This window comes from Mustela erminea, chromosome 14 (assembly GCF_009829155.1).
Source record: "Mustela erminea isolate mMusErm1 chromosome 14, mMusErm1.Pri, whole genome shotgun sequence".
Taxonomy (NCBI): Eukaryota; Metazoa; Chordata; class Mammalia; order Carnivora; family Mustelidae; genus Mustela; species Mustela erminea.
Genome location: NC_045627.1, coordinates 57,787,316 through 57,806,220, shown reverse-complemented (window position 1 = coordinate 57,806,220; position 18,905 = coordinate 57,787,316). Strand labels below are relative to the sequence as shown.

At 36.3% G+C, this 18,905-nt stretch overlaps 1 protein-coding gene across 1 annotated transcript in view; it reads right to left on the bottom strand.

Annotated features, from left to right (window-relative positions):
* The window catches only part of MARCHF5 (membrane associated ring-CH-type finger 5), a 53,663-nt gene that overhangs the window by 10,188 nt on the left and 24,570 nt on the right, over positions 1-18,905 (bottom strand). The gene's annotated exons all lie outside the window — the stretch shown is intronic.

Sequence of the window (18,905 nt, the reverse complement as noted above, 5' to 3'; positions counted from 1 at the left end):
TTTTCCATTGATCTAAATATTTTTATGAAGTTGAATGTTCTGATGCTTTAGAGGTAACTATTATAGATGGGATGGGAACCTATTTGACTAAATTTAGAATTTCTAAATTTAGTTGTCTGCAAAAATAGCCAAGTTTTACTTCCTAAATTCTTGGAAACAGCTTCAAATTTTTTATCTTTATCAGCAAACCTAAGATTAAAGGTTCGAACACAGCTCCTTTTATGAAGAAAACAGATTCTTACTTCTTCTATTCACACTGGCTACTGAAGAACGAAATGGCCATTTCACCTTGCTCTTCCCAAACAGTTCTTGCCTACGGTTAGATTCTCTAGTACTTAGTAAAAATCACTTCTTGGGGGCGCCTGGGTGGCTCAGTGGGTTAAAGCCTCTGCCTTCAGCTCAGGTCATGATCCCAGGGTCCTGGGATCGAGCCCCGCATCGGACTCTCTGCTCAGCAGGGAGCCTGCTTCCTCCTCTCTCTCTGCCTGCCTCTCTGCCCACTTGTGATCTCTGCCTGTCATATAAATAAATAAAAATCTTTAAAAAAAAAAATCACTTCTTGACTTCACTCATTACTTTCTTGGTGCAGTATGTCAAGGTAACCAAGGCTATTTTCTTGTAGTTATACAAAGTCAATTTATCTTACTTTGATTTTCAATATGGAATAGTTGAGTATTATTTTCTAACGTCTTTTTTCCCCCCACATTTGTGTATTAATTACAGTTAGCTAACATATAGCACACTATTAGTTCTAGGAGTAGAATTTAGTGATTCATCGCTTACATAAAATACCCATCTAACAAACTTCTTTTAATGATCACAATGCCGTTTTTTATGGCATTCCAATAGCTGTGTGTGCCAATTATACTTCTATTATTATATGCTTACTGTTAAATCTGGCTACTACTTTTCTTCGGAGGGTATTTAGAATAGCTATATTTGGAGGTTTTCTAACTGCTAAAGTCCAATATAATTTAGCTCCATAATTTTTCAGAATAGTGGAATGGTCTCAGGTTTGAATTAAAGAAAGTTCTAAAGAACTGAGTACCTAAGTTTAGTCACAGAAATATGAAACACTGATTTACTAATCACCACATTTGTTGAATACTCTCTACATATTTGAAACTACTACTTTAGGCATTTTCTTGGAAATGTGTAAAAATTATTACCTACCTTCTGGAGGATTACAATCTATAGCAGGATGCTTTATACAAAAACTACTTTTACTGTACAAAGAAATTAATATAGCATGATAAAATAATTAAGATGCATAAGAACAAGCATCCATCTATGTAGCCCCTGATCACTGGGGCCAGTAATATCACTAGTCACTGTATAAAGAAAGACCACACTGTGAAGTAGAAAGAACATCAGGAGGGACGTCAAAGGATCAATGATTTCAATTTAGCATATTTACTATGTCCTATACTAATAGTTAGCACCTCTTGAGTGTCTACAGGATACCAGTTGCTGTGCCACAAGAATTACATGCATCATTATTCAATCCCATGATGTAGGGTTTAATCCTTAAAATATACATACTTGCTAGGTTAAGTTTAAAATTCCCTCAGAGGGTGCAATAAAAGTCATTTTAATGAGTCACCAAAGATCTCTCAAATGCTTGTACTAAAAGTCATAAACCATAGGTATATATAAAACTCCATACTTCTACTTTCATATTCTCTACTGATAATTCTTTAATCAGAAAATTGAAGCTACAAGACAAATCCAGGCTCTCCATGGCACACATACCCACCTACCAACATCACACCTACCTGAAGTTAATCCCTCTACTGACACACCAAACCCCATTCCCTTGCAAGCTCAAAGCTCCAGCTCCAGCAACTGTCTCCCACATCATTTCCTCTCTACTCTTTACTGGATTATTTCCATCAGACAGGTCATTATTTCTTCTATCTTAAAAAAAAAAACCCAAATTCTGGGGCACCTGGGTGGCTCAGTGGGTTAAAGCCTCTGCCTTCAGCTCGGGTCATGATCCCAGGGTCCTGGGATCTCTGCTCAGCAGGGAACCTGCTTCCTCCTCTCTCTCTCTCTGCCTGCCTCTCTGCCTACCTGTGATCTCTGTCTGTCAAATAAATAAATAAATAAAATATTAAAACAACAACAACAACAACAACCACCACCAAATTCTTCTCTTGGTCCTTCTTCCCTCACTGCTCCATCTCTGCTTTATTTACAACAAAATTCCTCAAAAGACTTACCTGTTTTCACTCTCTCCTTCAATTCTCTCCATGAAAACTACTCAGACTGGTCACTAATAACCCAAGATTAGTTAAATTCAATGGTGTAATCTCAGCCTTCCTATCTGGCCTAGAAGCAACATCTCACACAGATGTTCCTTTCTTCTTCCCAATATATGGTTCTTCGTTGTATTTCTAGGACATCACCATTGTTTTTTTTTTTTTTTTTTTCCATCACCAATCAGTAACTTTTCAGTCTTTCTTGGTTCCTCCTCCTCTTGAACTCAGTGAGACTCACCCTGCCAACTCCTGCCTCATGATACTCCCTATTTAAATTATTCTGAACTATTTTTCTTTTTCCCAAAGTACTTATCACCCCCCATCATACTCTAATTTACTCATTCTGTTTCTACCTACAAGAATATGGGTTAGGAAACTATAGGCCATTGACCATATCAAGCCGGCTGCTCACTTTTGTAAATAAAGTTTTATATGGAACATGGCCACACGCAAAACCTAAAATACTTTCTGGTTTTTAACAAAAAAGTCTGTTGACTTCTGAACTAGAACACAAGCTCAATGGGAAAAATAACGGTTTTGTTTTGCTTATTGATGAATCCCAAGTTCCTGTGACTCTCAAATATTTGAATTCTCTACTGAGGTACTTATTTAAAACTATGATTTGAAAATCTATAGGTGTTTCTTTTTCACTATTCTATACCAAGCCCAAGTTAACTACAAGACTATTTCCTAACCCATTCAGAATAAAAACTGGAAAGGAAAGAACGTATTTTACATGCTTCCAATGTACCTTCTTCCCTCTCTCCTTTCAACAGGGTACTTGGAACTATCTACTGATGGAGTGAAGCAATACGACTCCTAAAAAAACCATCACTACCATTTTTATATATCATGAACATGGGCTATCTAGAGACGTCTGAATTGTTTTTCCTTTAAACATCTCAGATGGTTCTAATATAATGAGCTCAATTTTCAGTTTCCTTCCTGAATCAGTGGGTGTGAATTCTTTTTGTGCATGCAAAAACAAAAAATCTGTACACTTTTGGAAATTTTCTACCTATTCCTTGAATCATATACTAAAGATGCACTAGATTAAATGAAGACACTGGCTGTATTTTATAGTTCCTATTTCCAGTTATTCTGAAATAATTTTGTCTATACTTCTGTCTTTATTTTGCCTAAACCTCTCCAGGCTCTTTCAGATAGTCTAGTCCAAGAATAGTTTAATATTTAAAAGAAAAGATAAATGTTTAGTAGTAAGCATACCATGAGAATAAACTGTCACCCCGGGGAGGTATTTCTTAGAGCTAAAGATTACCTAGGCAAGCTATGTAATGAGTTAAAACAATCACTGGATTTCTATGGATGGCAATCCCTAAATCATACTCTTTGTATTAGGAAGCTTACCATGTACCACTATCCCGTGACTTGGGGTCAAAAGAAAAATAGCAAGTTACTAGATTCTTCTTACTGTTATATTACAGCACAAAGAGTTAATGGAAAATGAGGAAAGACAAGACTAGCCCTATAAAACCCCAGTTCTAATGAGGAGGCAGAAATATGAATAAGTGCACATCACACAAGTCAAATACCTAAGGGCATAAAAAGGCTTCAATATTTTAAAAAGGCATTATTGAATTTTTAATGTCTCAGTGGGGTTCACCACTTACGTTTTCAATGTACTGTATTTACACAATGGACAGCAATTGAAGAAGCTCTGTATAAATATATAAGTTTTGAAAACCCAATAATTTAAAGGGCACTAGGGAATCTTGCAATTAAAAAAATCTATTGTGAATTCTTTTGTACAATAAAGAACCTTTGTAAAGAAAATACACTCCAATACTCTGGGTAAATTCAAATTTTCACATTTCAGATGTGAATGACATCAAACAGCGAGCTGAGAACTACTGGGGAAACTCCTAAGCCTGTGTCTACTGAAAAAGTAATCAGTTTTATCTGGCATACACACTGTGAAAGTAGATTTGTTGCAGCTGTGATTTAAATTCAAATTTATGTATGCATGGTATTAAAGGCACATCTTGGAAGAAAAGAAATTAATGACTTAAGGGCAGGTGATATTTAGGGCTCAACATCTATGTGTACTGCTTACTGTAACAACCAGAATTCCTACGACCTTTCTCTGGGATAGAAAGATACCTTAAAAACAAAACAAAACAAAACAAAAAACCTCTCACCAATTCTTGAGAAATCATTTCTGTATGTTGCCAGAGTGCTAACGTTTCTAACACAGAACACAATTTAATAAGCAAAAATAGGTGTGCTTCAGAAGACAACCGTGTGTATGTTCCTGAGACAAAAACTGCTCCAGTTAAGTAACCAATGGTTTATAAGTTTTAATAAGCAAAACAGACTGTTTGTAAAAGCTATGCAAGTTTCCAGGTTTTCTTGGTTTGCTTTTTGCTCTGCATTGAACTAGTTTTGATTTAGACCCAACTTTAATGCCAACCTGCTAATAAGCCAAAACATCAACCCCACTTTCAGATTCAGAACCATCCAGAATTACAGTTTTGGACAACATGAGGAGTCCAACAATATAGTTCTAAACTTCTCTCTTTGCTCCAAGTCTTCTTTTCATTGTGTTTTATTTCTGGAATGTCTGGCCCCTACTTGAAGTCTGTATGAAAACCCGATTTCCCAATGAAAACTAATCTAACCTGATAGAGATTGCTCTACCCCACCCTGTTCATGTCCCATGAGGCTTCCTTTAATACTATCCCACAAAATGCACTTACCCCTTTGCTTGTGCATAATGTTAGTACTTTATGTTCTTGTTCAATGTTTGTTCAGTTGTCTCAATATCCTTATGTCTGTCCATGTCAGCATCATCTTAGATTGAAAATTCCCAGGGGGCAGGGGCCAAGTCTGTTTAACTCGTTTTGTACAGTGCCTAGGATAGAACCATGTATAGATAGGTGCTTAAAAAAATGCTTTTGATGATGATTGGCATCACTCTCAGGGACTCTGTAGGCCACAGCTATCTTAGCACATGGTACTTGGCAGTACATTGGGGTACTTTGGCCTATTCTGCAGGACATTAGAATATAATGGCATAGGACCTAGCTGTAGCACTCTGTGGCAAGTATTTGACTCAACCCATTTGTTAAAAAGGGACCTTTAACATGGGCACCTGGCTGGCTTATGTAACTCCTGATCTTAGGGTTATGAGTTTGAGCCCCATATTAGGAGCAGAGATTACTTAAAAATAAAATCTTAAAAAAAAGTATATCGTTCCAAGTCAACAAATGTGGAATTTATTGAAGACATGAAATAACATCACAACAACCATCTCATAAGTTAAAAGTATGTGGAACTCCTAATGGGACAGTAAAGAGTTTTAACTCTTTCTCTAGCATTCATCACTACTTTAAACACTAGACTTCAGAGGCCAGGTTGAAGAGCCTCAGACAAGCTTATGTAAATGTCATCCTTGATTGCTCTGCTTGTAGGTTGGGGTTTTACCAATTTTATGTAAGAATAAATATCCTGCAAACTCAGGCTATAAACTGCTTTGCTTAATAACAAGAAGTTAGACATTAAATTATAAACAGAGAAGAAAGAATATTTGGTTGGGCAATTTTTTAGATAACTAACCCAAAGCCCTCAAAACAACCCCGAGGAATAAAAGATCCAGAGTCAAAGCAGAGGAGTACCATTCCTCCATGTGTATATATAGCATATTACCATGAACAGTAACTAAAGATCATCACAGTAATTCTTTATTACATAGTTTGTGCCAAAGCAAAGCTTAATTTACCTCATAGAATAGAACAGCCCAAAGAATATATGTGGACTATAAGGTCAACTACTAAGTACCTATTAAGCACCTACTGTACACATAGAATTTTTACTTTAAATTAAAATAAATGTAAATAAAATTTAATACACCAGCCTCTGCCTCCAAGGAGCTTCCAATCTAGTTAAGGACAACCAATAAATACACATTAAACAACTGAGACACTTTTTTTTTTTTTTTAAAGAGGTAACTAGAAGGCTCTTCCCCCCTCCCCAAGATTTATTTAAGAGAGAGTGAGCACCAGGGGGAGGGGCAAAAGGAGAGGGAGAGAGAATCTTTTTTTTTTTTTTTAAAGATTTTATTTATTTACTTGACAGAGAGAGATCACAAGTAGGCAGAGAGACAGGTTGAGAGAGAGGACAGAGAGAGGACTAAGTAGGCTCCCTGCTGAGCAGAGAGCCTGATGCGGAGCTTGATCCCAGGACCCCGAGACCATGACCCGAGCCAAAGGCAGAGGCCCAACTCACTGAGCCACCCAGGTACCTCAGGGAGAATCTTTTTTTTTTTTTTTAATTTTTATTTATTTATTTGACAGAGATCACAAGTAGGCAGAGAGGCAGGCAGAGAGCGAGGAAGGGAAGCAGGCTCCCTGCTGAGCAGACAGCCCGATTCGGGCTCCATCTCAGGACCCTGACACCATGACCTGAGCCAAAGGCAGAGGCTTAACCCACTGAGCCACCCAGGCGCCCCGCAGGGAGAGAAAATCTTTTTTTTTTTTTTTTTTTAAAAGATTTTATTTATTTATTTGACTGAGATCACAAGTCAGAGAAGCAGGCAGAGAGAGAGGAAGGGAAGCAGGCTCCCTGCCGAGCAGAGAGCCCAATGCCGGGCTTGATCCCATGACCCTAGAATCATGACCTGAGCCAAAAGGAGGCTTTAACCCACTGAGCTACCCAGGTGCCCCAGGGAGAGAGAATCTTAAGATTTCATGCTGAGCCCCTTGTGGGCCTCAATCCCATTACCCTGAGACCACGACCTGAGCTGAAATCAAGAGTCAGCCACTAAACCAACTGTGCCACCCAGGGACCCCGACAATTGAAAAACTTTAAGGCAAATTTAGCATATGTACAGTAATATGGTACAAACTTAACAGATATGTGTTAATGAAATTTTAAGTAAAGATTATAGGGGGATAAGGATACAAAGAGTTTTTTAACTGATGAATGCACATATGAATTTACTGATTAACAGAAGTGAATCTTGACCTAGACTGAAGTCTTTATGATCTGAAAAGGGGGCATTCTAAGAGAACTTCTAACTCAGGCAAAAGACTCTTCAACAGGTTTACATGTTTTTCTTTTTAAAGCTGGTATACCACTAGGATCAGGGTTAATTGACAGAAACCTTGACTAGATCTTTGACCCAATATGTAGGAAGTCCCTGAGAGACATGCTAAAATGAAAACCATATTTTATAACAGATTAAAGTCAGAATAAACTAGAATAAAATCCACAAGACTTTGTATCCAAAACAAGTACAGAGAAAGAGAAAGTAGTTATGAATCCAGAAAAACTTAATTGTAAGAGACTTTGAATTAGAAAACCCCTTTTTCTTCTAGTTTTATAATTTCAGGTTTTGTACTGAAGCCTTTAATCCATTTCAAATTAATTTTTGTAAGTGGTATAAGATAGGGTCCAATTTCATTTGTTTGCATGTGAATATCCAGTTTTCCCCACACCATTTATCGAAGGGACCATTCTTTCCCCATCAAGTATTCTTGGCTCCTTTTGTCAAATACTGGTTGAACATAATATGCATGGGTTTATTTCTGAGCTCTCGATTCTGTTCCATTAGCCTATGTGTCTCTTTTTATGCCAATACCATATTGTTCTGATTACCACAGCTTCATAATAAAGTTTGAAATCAGGAAATGTCATGCTTCCCACTTTGTCCTTTCTCAGGACTGCTTTGGTATTTGGGGTCATGTGTGGTTCTAATGTCAAGATTATTTTTTCTGCCTCTGTAAAATATGCCATTGGGATTTTGACAGGGATTACACTGAACACTATATATGACTTTGGTAGTATGGGCATTTTATTTATTTATTTATTTATTTATTTATTTATTAAGATTTTTTATTTATTTGACAGAGAGAGAGATCACAAGTAGGCAGAGAGAGAGAGAGAGGAGGAAGCAGGCTCCCTGCTGAGCAGAGAGCCCGATGCGGGACTCGATCCCAGGACCCCGAGATCATGACCTGAGCCGAAGGCAGCGGCTTAACCCACTGAGCCACCCAGGCGCCCCAGTATGGGCATTTTAAACAATACTAATTCTTTCAATCCATGAACATAAAATCTTATCATTTATTTGTGCTTCAACTTCTTACATCAATGTCTTATAATTTTCAGTTCTAGTCATAAGTACTTAATTACTTTTGATATTATAAAAGGGATTTTCTTTCTTTTTCAGATAATTTTTTGTTAGTGTACAGAAATGGACTGAGTTTTGTATGTTGATTTTGGATCCTGCAATTCTACTGAATTTATTTATTTTAACATTTTTCGGGGGTAGTCTTTAGAATTTTCCATGTATGACATCATCTGTAAACAGACAACTTTACTTCTTTCTTTCTGATTTGGATGCCTTTTATTTATTTTTTTTCTTGCCTAATTGCTTTGGTTAGGATTCCAAGGATTCCAGTATTATGTTGAATAGGAGTGGTGAGAATGGGCACCCTTGTCTTCTTGATCTTAATGGGATAGCTTTCAAAGCCTTTCAATGTTAAGTATGATGTTAGCTGTGGGTTTGTCACATACAGCCTTTATTATGTTAGAGTATGTTCCTTCCACACAAAATTTTGTGGGAGTTTTTATCATGAAAGGATGTTGAATTCTGTCAAATGCTTTTTTCTGCATCTACTGAGATAATCATATGATTTTTATCTTTCATTCCATTAATGTGGCATATCACAGTGAATGATTTGCAGATGTTGCACCATTCCAGGGACAAATACAACCAGGTCATGGCGTAGGACCCTTTTAATGTGCTGCTGAATTTGGTTTGCTAGTACTTTGTTGGGAATTGTTGAATCTATATTCACTGAGATACTGGCTTGTGATTTTCTTTTCTTACAGTGTCTTTATATGGCTTTGATAGCAGGAAAATGCTGGCCGCATAAAATGAGTTTGGGAATTTTCTTCCTTTTCAATTTTTGGGAAGAATTCTTTTTTTGCGGGGCGGGGGGCAGGGAAGAATTCAAGAAGCACTGGCATTGATTCTTTCTTAAATATTTAGTAGAATTCTCCACCGAAACAATTTGGTTCTGGGTTTTTCTTTATTGGGAGATTTATATTTCCTTGCTGTTGGTGTGTTCACATTTTCTATTTCTTCATGAGTTAGTCTTGATAGGTAGTATGTTTCTAGGAATTTATCCTTTACTTCTAGGTTATCCAGATTGTTGGATACTATTATTCACATAAGTCTCTTATGATCCTTTGTATTTCTGAGATGTCAGTTGTAATGTGTTTCCTTTGAAAACACTACACATTATATGCCTCATGTTATAGTAAGAAGTACAAAGAACTATGGAATATCTTTGGAAAAAAAAAAATCACAGGGGCACCTGGGTGGCTCAGTCTGTTAAGCATCTGCACCTGGGACTGAACCCTGCATCAGGCTCCCTGCTCAGCAGGGAGTCTGCTTCTCTCTCTGCTCCCCCATGCCCAGCCCTGCTCATGCTCTCTTACTCACTCTCTGTCTGAAATAAATACAATCTTAAAAAAAAAATCAGATATAACTTCACTGGTGAGATCTAACCACCAAGATAAGAAACGAAGGCACTAGAGCAACATATTACCCAAGTATTCTTGGGTTGGTTGTGAGTAATAAAAAAACCCGGAAAATGGGAAATCCTATGATGACAAATGATCCTTTCATCTAATGAAAAAATTACAAGGAGAAAAGCTTAAATACTGGGGTTTACAAGTCATGCTAGGTTTTAGGTCCATACATAACTAGAGAGCTGACTCAGGAGACCCTCAGAAAGGCTGTCTGAACCATCAGTAAAAGGGTAAGCCAGGAAAAAAAAAAAAAAATCCACATGACAACAAAGTAAGCCAACAAGGAAAGCTGTCTTATCTTCAAGAAGAAAAATAGGATGATGAGGATAGTTTCCTCTAAAAATTTGTAACTATAGTCAACTGGCATGCTGATTTCAGGTTAGAAATCCAACTGTACTAAAGGAGAAATCCCAGATGCAAATCTGGAGTTCTTTCACCTTCAGAATATCCATAGCTCACAAATATGAACACAAATGTGAATGTTATCCCCAAACTCAAGAGAAATAAAGCATCATGAAGAAGAACCAGAAGAAAAACAACAGCCTTAGGCTACCAAAGACTTTAGATAATGGAATTATCAAACCAATCATAAAAATGATGTAATAAAATACAAGATAACTTATAAATGAACAAAATGGAAGACTATAAATAATTACCAGGCAAATTTAAGAAAAAACTAGAATTTATAGAAAACAAAATCCCTTGCAGATTAGACATTGCTTGAAGAGAGAATCTGAGAACCAGGTAACAGTTAAGAAGAAATTATAATGCAGCAGCACAGAGACCAAAGATGAAAATCCATAAAAGTTAAGAGACATGAAAGAAAATGAAAATGTCTAACATAACTCTAATTAGAGTTCTAGGATGGGGGAGGAGCAGTATTTGAAGAGATAAAAGCTAAGACTTTAACAAAAAAAAAAAAAAAAAAAAAAAAAGCTAAGACTTTTCAAGGATAGCCATTTAAATAGGGAAAAAAGTCTAAAACTTAAAAATTAACAAAGGGGAAAATACAGTACCAGAGGAAAAAACACTTCAACCCAGGAGATACCCAAGGAAAGGGGGAGGGGAGGAAAAAGTGGTACAAAGAGAACATACAAAATTTGACAATAAAAGCCCAACTATATTAGCATCACAATAAACATAGAGTAAAATAACTCTGAAGAACTAAAAAGGATGAGAAAAGATGAACAGGCAAATACAACATTATCAAAAAAAGCTGATATAAAGGAGGAAAAGAGTACCTTTAAAGTGGGGATATCTGACAAACACTACCTTAGACAGATGATCAAGGTCGGTATCACCAGTGATAAGTAATGTTGACAGTATTTGTTGTTGATGTGTTATGATGAAAATGGCACTTCACCTCTGTGGTTTTGCTCCCTAAAACTCATAACCCCAACAGATAATGGGAAAAACATTAAACAAATCCAAACTCGGGGACATTCTACAAAAGATCTGACCATTACTCCTCAAAACTGTCAAAGTCATCAGAAACAAGGAAAAGTCTAAGGAACTGTTATAGTCAAGAGAAGCCCAAGATGACATGACTAAACGTAATATGGTACCCTGGAACAGAATGAAGACATGAGGTAAAAATGAAAGAAATCTGAATAAAATAAAAACAACACTGGTTAATTTTAACAAATGTACCACACTAAGAAAATGTTTAACAACAGAGGAAACTGGATATGGGATATATGGGAACTCTCTGTGGTATTTTTTAATTTTTCTGTTAATCAGAAATTTTCCCAAAACAAAAAGTTGATTTAAAAAAAGATGGTGTAGGGCACCTGGGTGGCTCAGATGGTTGGGCCTCTGCTTTTGGCTCAGGTCATGATCCCAGCATCCTGGGATGGAGTCCTGCATTGGACTCCCTGCTCAGCAGGGAGCCTGCTTCTCCCTCTCCCTCTGCTGCTCCCCCTGCTTGTGCTCTCTCTATGTCAAATAAATAAATAAAATCTTTTTGTAAAAAATGAAAATATAAAAAAAATAAAAAGATGGGGTAGAGGAGCCTGGGTGGCTCAGCCAGATAAGCATCCACTTAACCTTTGGCTCAGGTCATGATCGCAGAGTCCTGGGATCAAATCCCACATTAGGCTCCCTGTTCAGCAGGACGCCTGCTTCTCCCTCTCCTCCTCCCTCTGCTTGTGCTAATAAATAAATAAAATCTTAAAAAAAATTTTTAAAAGATGGTGTAGCTATATTATGTCCATTCTATATTATTGCATCTATATTATATACAAGTTTAAGACAAAAAAGTATTATTGTGGATAAAATAGTCATTACTTAATGATAAATTATTGAACTCACTTCTAACCGAAAGGGTAGGTCAGCAAGTGATGGTTTATTAGTCTTTATTCCTCATATGTAGTTATGATATATTCTTTTTCAACAAATATTTTATAATAACAGAGAAAAAAAACCTGAGTGAACATTCACTCTTCTGAGCTTTGATCAATGTTAAGGCAGTAGATAGAATTAGTTCTATATATTGATGCAGCATGCTGGCAAAGGCAATGGAAAAGCAGGCACGCCAATACACTATTGGGAAGATTAAATAGGTATAATCTCTACAATAGCCAATCTGATGATATCTATTAATGTTATAAATGCACACACTCTTTGACCCAGGAATTCTACTCCAGGCATTTATCTTAAATATATATTTGTGCATGTGCATAAAATTATTTTACACAGTTGTTTTTGACAGCACTGTTTGTAGTAGCGAAAGATTAGAAACAGCCTTTATGACCATTAACAAGACTGGTTACAGAAATAATGATACAGGGGCACCTGAGTGGCTCAGTGGGTTAAAGCCTCTGCCTTCGGCTCAGGTCATGATCCTGGAGTCCTGGGATTGAGCCCCGCATTAGGCTCTCTGCTCAGCAGGGAGCCTACTTCCTCCTCCCTCTGCCTGCCTCTCTGCCTATTTGTGATCTCTGTCAAATGAATAAATAAAATCTTTAATTAAAAAAAAATAAAAAAGAATGATACATCTGTGTAATGGAATATTATGTAACTATAAAGAAAAAAAGCTCTTTTTACACTAATATAAAATGGTATCTACTATATATTGCTGCGGGGAAAAAAAAGCAAATATAGAACATGATCTATGGTATACTTGTCTGTAGTATTTTGACATATAACCTAGTTGTGCTCAATACCTTGCTTGCTTCTCCAGGTTTACTGCTTGTCTTTCTCTATCCTGCTTTGTGCACAATTTGCCTAACATGTGTCTTCCAGGCAACCTTGCCCTCTAGCTTCTGATGTGTTCAAACAATGAATGGGATGGCTAGATAATCAGAGGGTGGTAAAAGTGTCCCCTCCATCCACCTGGGTTCCCTCACTATAGGTAGTTGGGATTTCTTTCTCTAAAACCACAGACCCTGTTAAACAGCCTCTCTCCTGCTAATAAAGCTTTTGTCAAGTTCTGTTAATAGATCCCTTCCCATGCATTTTCAGGCCTAGGAATGGAAATGATTTCATACAGTTGCTGATTGCTGGGTATTTTCCTGTCCCTTATTTATTCCTTTAACTCTACCCTAATATTTATAGCTTTTCAGGGTTTGGGAGAGAGAAGAGGGAAAAAAGAACAGGGGGGAGAAAAAGAGAAACATCCTGGAATAAAACAATGAAACCTCTAACAATGGTTGCCTCCAAGTAAGAAACTTACTTAGCATTATAGCTGGTGGACATGGTAAAAAGACTTTCATTGAACACCCTGATATATTCAATATCTTTTGAAATTGGTCCATGTGAATGTATTATCTAGAGGGAAAAATATATAAAGTAAACTCAAACACTGGATGGCTCAGTGGGTTGGGCCGCTGCCTTCGGCTCAGGTCATGATCTCAGGGTCCTGGGATCGAGTCCCGCATCGGGCTCTCTGCTCAGCAGTAAGCCTGCTTCCCTCTCTCTCTGCCTGCCTCTCCGTCTACTTGTGATTTCTCTCTGTCAAATAAATAAATAAAATCTAAAAAAAAAAAAAAAGAGAGACAAAAATAATACTAAGAGATAATGTAGTTGTGGCATCTTCTCTTTCGAACATTTGCTATTCCTAGCCATGTCCAGCAGGGCAAATATGGACACAAACAAAATAGAGAAAAGACCATTTGTTGGTGCAAGCCCCTAGAAAACATTTTGCTTCTTGGCCATGTCTCTCCTTCAATTCTAATAGCATCAAATCACTGAAAAATTTTATTTATAATCATACACATAATTTACTAACAGTATCTCAAAAAAATTCAAATTCACAACATCCCTATTAATTCTTACAGTACCTGGAAACTACTTCTTATCTATATGTGGCCAGGCAGCTGACTCACTGAGTGACAGTAACAAGAAATTCAGCAGTTTAAAATCCTGGCTCCTTCACTTACTTGCTAGAAGCCCATGGGATTCCATTAAATAAATTTACTGAATCTGTTTTCTTATCTGTAAAATAAGGACAGTATCTAACCGTGCAGAGCTTTTGAGAGGTTTAAATAAAATAGCATAGGCAAAGTGACCCACATAGTATCTGGCAAATAGGAGGAGCCTGTTAATAAATAATAGCTATTGATATCACTGTTAGCATTATTTAAAAAAAATATAACATTACAAAAAAAAAAAGAGATAAAATTACAAAATAAATTTTATTTGCTAGATTCTCTAGGGAAGATTTCTCCCAGGAGTCACTCCTCTTAACCTAGTGAGTATTTTTCTCTTCTAAGTTTTACACTCAACATTTGATAACCACTTTTTTTATTTTTAAGATTTTTTATTTTTAAGTAACCTCTATACCCAGGGTGGGGCCCTAACTTACCACCCCAAGATCAAGAGTCACATGTTCTACTGACTGAGCCAGCTACGCACCCCTGATAACCAGTTTTTGAGGGTGATGGTTATCTTCAACTTTACACAGAAGTTTGAATTAATGTTTACTTGAGAATAACAAGAAATAAAATCAAAATTGTAATAGAAAAATTTAACTTGAAAGTAATCTAAGGGGGCACCTGACTAGCTCAGCTGGTAGAACATGTGACTTTTAATCTCAGGGCTGTTGAGTTTGAGCCTACTTCCAAAAAAAAAAAAAAAAAAAAAAAAGTAATCTAAGAATACACCAATAGTCTATGAAGACATAAAAGAGCACAAGTGGCTACATTAATATCAGTTAAAATCAACTTTAAGACAAAAAATCTTAGAAATAAAGGACAGTTCGGAGCACCTGGGTGGTTCAGTCAGTTAACTGTCTTCGGCTCAGGTCACATCTTGGAGTGCTGGGATTGAGCCCCACGTCAGGCTCCCTGCCTCAGCAGAGTTTGCTTCTCCCTCTCCCTCTGCTCCCCACTCATGCTCTCTCTCTCAAATAAATAAATAAAATCTTTTTTTTTTTTAAAGGCATTTTATAATGGCAAAAAGGATGACCTATGAGCAATTAAGAACAATTAAGAACTGCTTAATTAGCAATTAAGAACACATATGCAGCTAACAATAAAGCCCATAAATGAAGCAAAAATGGACAGAACTGGAGAAACAGACAATTCAACAATATTTGGAGACTTCAATATTGTACTTTCAATGAAGGATAGGTAAAAGATCAACAAGGAAATAGAGAAAGTTTGAAAACACTATAAACCAACTAGATATTTACAGAATACTCATTTTTCTCAAGTGTATGTAGAACATTTGTCAGACTAAACCATGTTAGGCCACAAAACAAGCCTTAATACATTTAAAAAGATAGAAATCAAAGAATGGTCTTGGATCACAATGGAATAAAATTAGGAATCAGTAACAGAAGGACATCTGGCAAATCTACAAGTATGTGAAAATTAAACACACTTCTAAATTAACAGGTCAAAGAAATCTCAGCAGCGTTTAGAAGAATGAAGTAAGTGACTTCATTAAAAAAGATGAGCAAGAGAATGAAAAGACAACTTACAGACTGAGAACAAACATTTGCAAAAGACAATCTGTTAAAGGAATTTGATCCACAATATACAGAACACTTAAAACTCAAGAGTAAGAAAACAATCTGATTATTAAAATTATCAAAAGATCTAACAGACACTTCACCAAAGACATCAAATTACAAATAAACACATGAAAAGATGCTCTACATTTGCCATTAGGGAACTGTCAATTGAAACAATGAGATATCACGAAAACCTCTATTAGAATAGCTAAAATCCAAAACACTGACAACACCAAATGCTGACAAGGATGCAGAAGAGGAATTCACTGCTGTGGGAAGGCAAAATTTCAGCCACCTTGAAAGACAGTTTGGCAGTTTCTTATAAAACTAAACATACTCTTACCACATGATCTAGCAATTATGCTTCTTGGTATTTACCTAAAAAAAAATGAAAATCCATGTCTACACAAAAACTTGGAAAGAAGATGTCCTTTAGAAGGTGAATGGATAAATAAACTGTATATCCAGAGAGTGGAAGATTCCTCAGTGTTAAAACGAAATGAACTATCAAGGCATGAAAGACATGGAGAAATTCTATAAATATTTTATATACATACATATATTACTAAGTGAAAAAAGCCCCAATCTGAAAACACTGCATTTTGTATAATTACAATTATATAGCATTCTGAAAAAGGCAAAAATATGGAGATAGTACAAAGATAGTACAAAGTGGTTGACAGGGGTTACATAGTACAAAGATCAGTGGTTGACAGGGGTTAGGAAGGGTTAGGTTGACAGGTCATTCATAGGGATGAATATGTGGAGCGCAGAGGATTTTCAGTGGAATAAAAATACTATGTGTTATACTATAATGGTGGATTATGTCATTATACATTTGTCTATATCCATAGAATATACAACCAACGATTGAATCCTAATGTAAACTACGGACTTTGGATGATAATGACGTGTCAACATAAGTTCATCAATTATGACAAATCTATCACTTTCGTGAAGGATGTTGATAATGGAGAAGGCTATGCATATGATTAAGCAGGGACTATACAGGCTATTTCTGTACCTTCCTCTCAATTTTGCTGTGAACCTAAAACTGCTCTAAAAACTAAAAATTGGGCACCTGGGTGGCTCAGTTGTTAAGCGTCTGCCTTCAGCTCAGGTCATGATCCCAGTGACCTGGGATTGAGCCCCATATCAGGCTCCCTGAGCCTGCTTCTCTGTCTTCAGATCTCCCATGCTGTGTTCCCTCTCTTGCTATCTCTCTCTGTCATAAATTAATAAAATATATTTTTTAAAAGTCTACTAAAAAAAACAAAAACTCAAACCAATAACCTAACCTTCTACCTTAGGAAACTAGAAAAGAAAAGCAAACTAAATCTAAACCAAGCAGAAAGAAGGAAATAATAAAGACCAGTGTGGAAATAAATGAAATATAAAATGGAAAAATGAAGAAAAAAAATCAATGAAGCCAAAATTTGGGTCTTTAAAAAGATCAAAACTGACAAACCTTTAGCTAGACTGACCAAGAAAAAAGAAAAAAAAAAGATTCAAATTACTAAAATTATGAATGAAAGTGGGCAAATTAATACTAACCATATAGGAATAAAAAGGATTATAAGGGACTACTACAATCATAGGCCAGCAAATTAGATAATCTAGATGAAATCAGCAAATTTGTGAAAAGACACAAACTACTGAAACTGACTCAAGAAGTAACAGAAAATCTGAACAGACCTTTATAACAAGTAAAAAGATTGAATAATTACTCCAAAAATTTCCTATAATACCAGGACCATACAGCTTCAATGCCACCAAACATTTAAAGAATTAACAACCAATCATTTACAAACTCTTTCCAAAAAAAAAAAAAGAAGACAGATCACTTCCCAACTCAATCTATGAGGCCAGTTATTACCCCAATACCAAAACCAGTGAAAGAAATCACAAGAAAACCACTGGCCAATATCCACTATGACTACCGACAGAAAAATCCTCAACAAAGTACTAGCAAACCAAATCCAGCAACATCTAAAATGTATTAAATACCATGATTAAATGGAATGTGTCCCATAAATGTAAAGTTGGTTTAACATATGAAAATCAGTGTAACACACCATAATAATGAACAAAAACCACATGATCATCTCAATAGATTGAGAAAAAGTATTTATTCTTGTATGTAAAAACATTCAACAAAAGAGTAACAAAGGAAACATTCTCAACCTGATAAAAGCCATATCAAAAACTCAGAGATAACATAATAGCAAATGACAGTTTTTCTCCTAAGATTAAAAATAAGACAAGGGGGGCACCTGGGTGGCTCAGTGGGTTAAGCCGCTGCCTTCGGCTCAGGTCATGATCTCAGGGTCCTGGGATCGAGTCCCGCATCGGGCTCTCTGCTCAGCAGGGAGCCTGCTTCCCTCTCTCTCTCTCTCTCTCTGCCTGCCTCTCTGTCTACTGTGATCTCTCTCTGTCAAATAAATAAATAAAATCTTAAAAAAAAAAAAAAAAAGACAAGGATGTCTGTCTTAACTACTTCCATTGATGTACTGGTGGTTACAGCCAGAGCAATTAGGCAAGAGAATGAAATAAAAGCATCAAGACCAGGAAAGAGGAAGTAAAACTACATTGACAGATAACATGATCCTGTATATAGAAAATCCTTAAAAACTATCAGAACCATTAAAAGAGTTCAGCATAGTTTCAGGACATGAGATTAAAATACAAAAATCAGGGGCGCCTGGGTGGCTCAGTAGGTTAAGCTGCTGCCTTCGGCTCAGGTCATGATCCCAGGGTCCTGGGATCGAGTCCCGCATCGGGCTCTCTGCTCAGCGGGGAGCCTGCTTCCCTCTCTCTCTCTGCCTGCCTCTCAGTCTACTTGTGATCTCTCTCTGTAAAATGAATAAATAAAATCTTTAAAAAAAAAAAAAAACCTTTAAAATACAAAAATCATACCCCTGGGGATAAAAATATATGTTTATAAAAAATAAAAAATTAAAATTAAAAAAATAAAAAATAAATTAAAAATAAAAAAGTAAAAAACAAAAATCAATTGTGTAGTATATACTCATAATAAAGCAATCTAAAAATAAAATTATGAAAAAAATCCATTTACAAAAAGTAGAAAAAAAGTGAAATACTTAGGAATAAATTTAACAAAGCAAAAGACC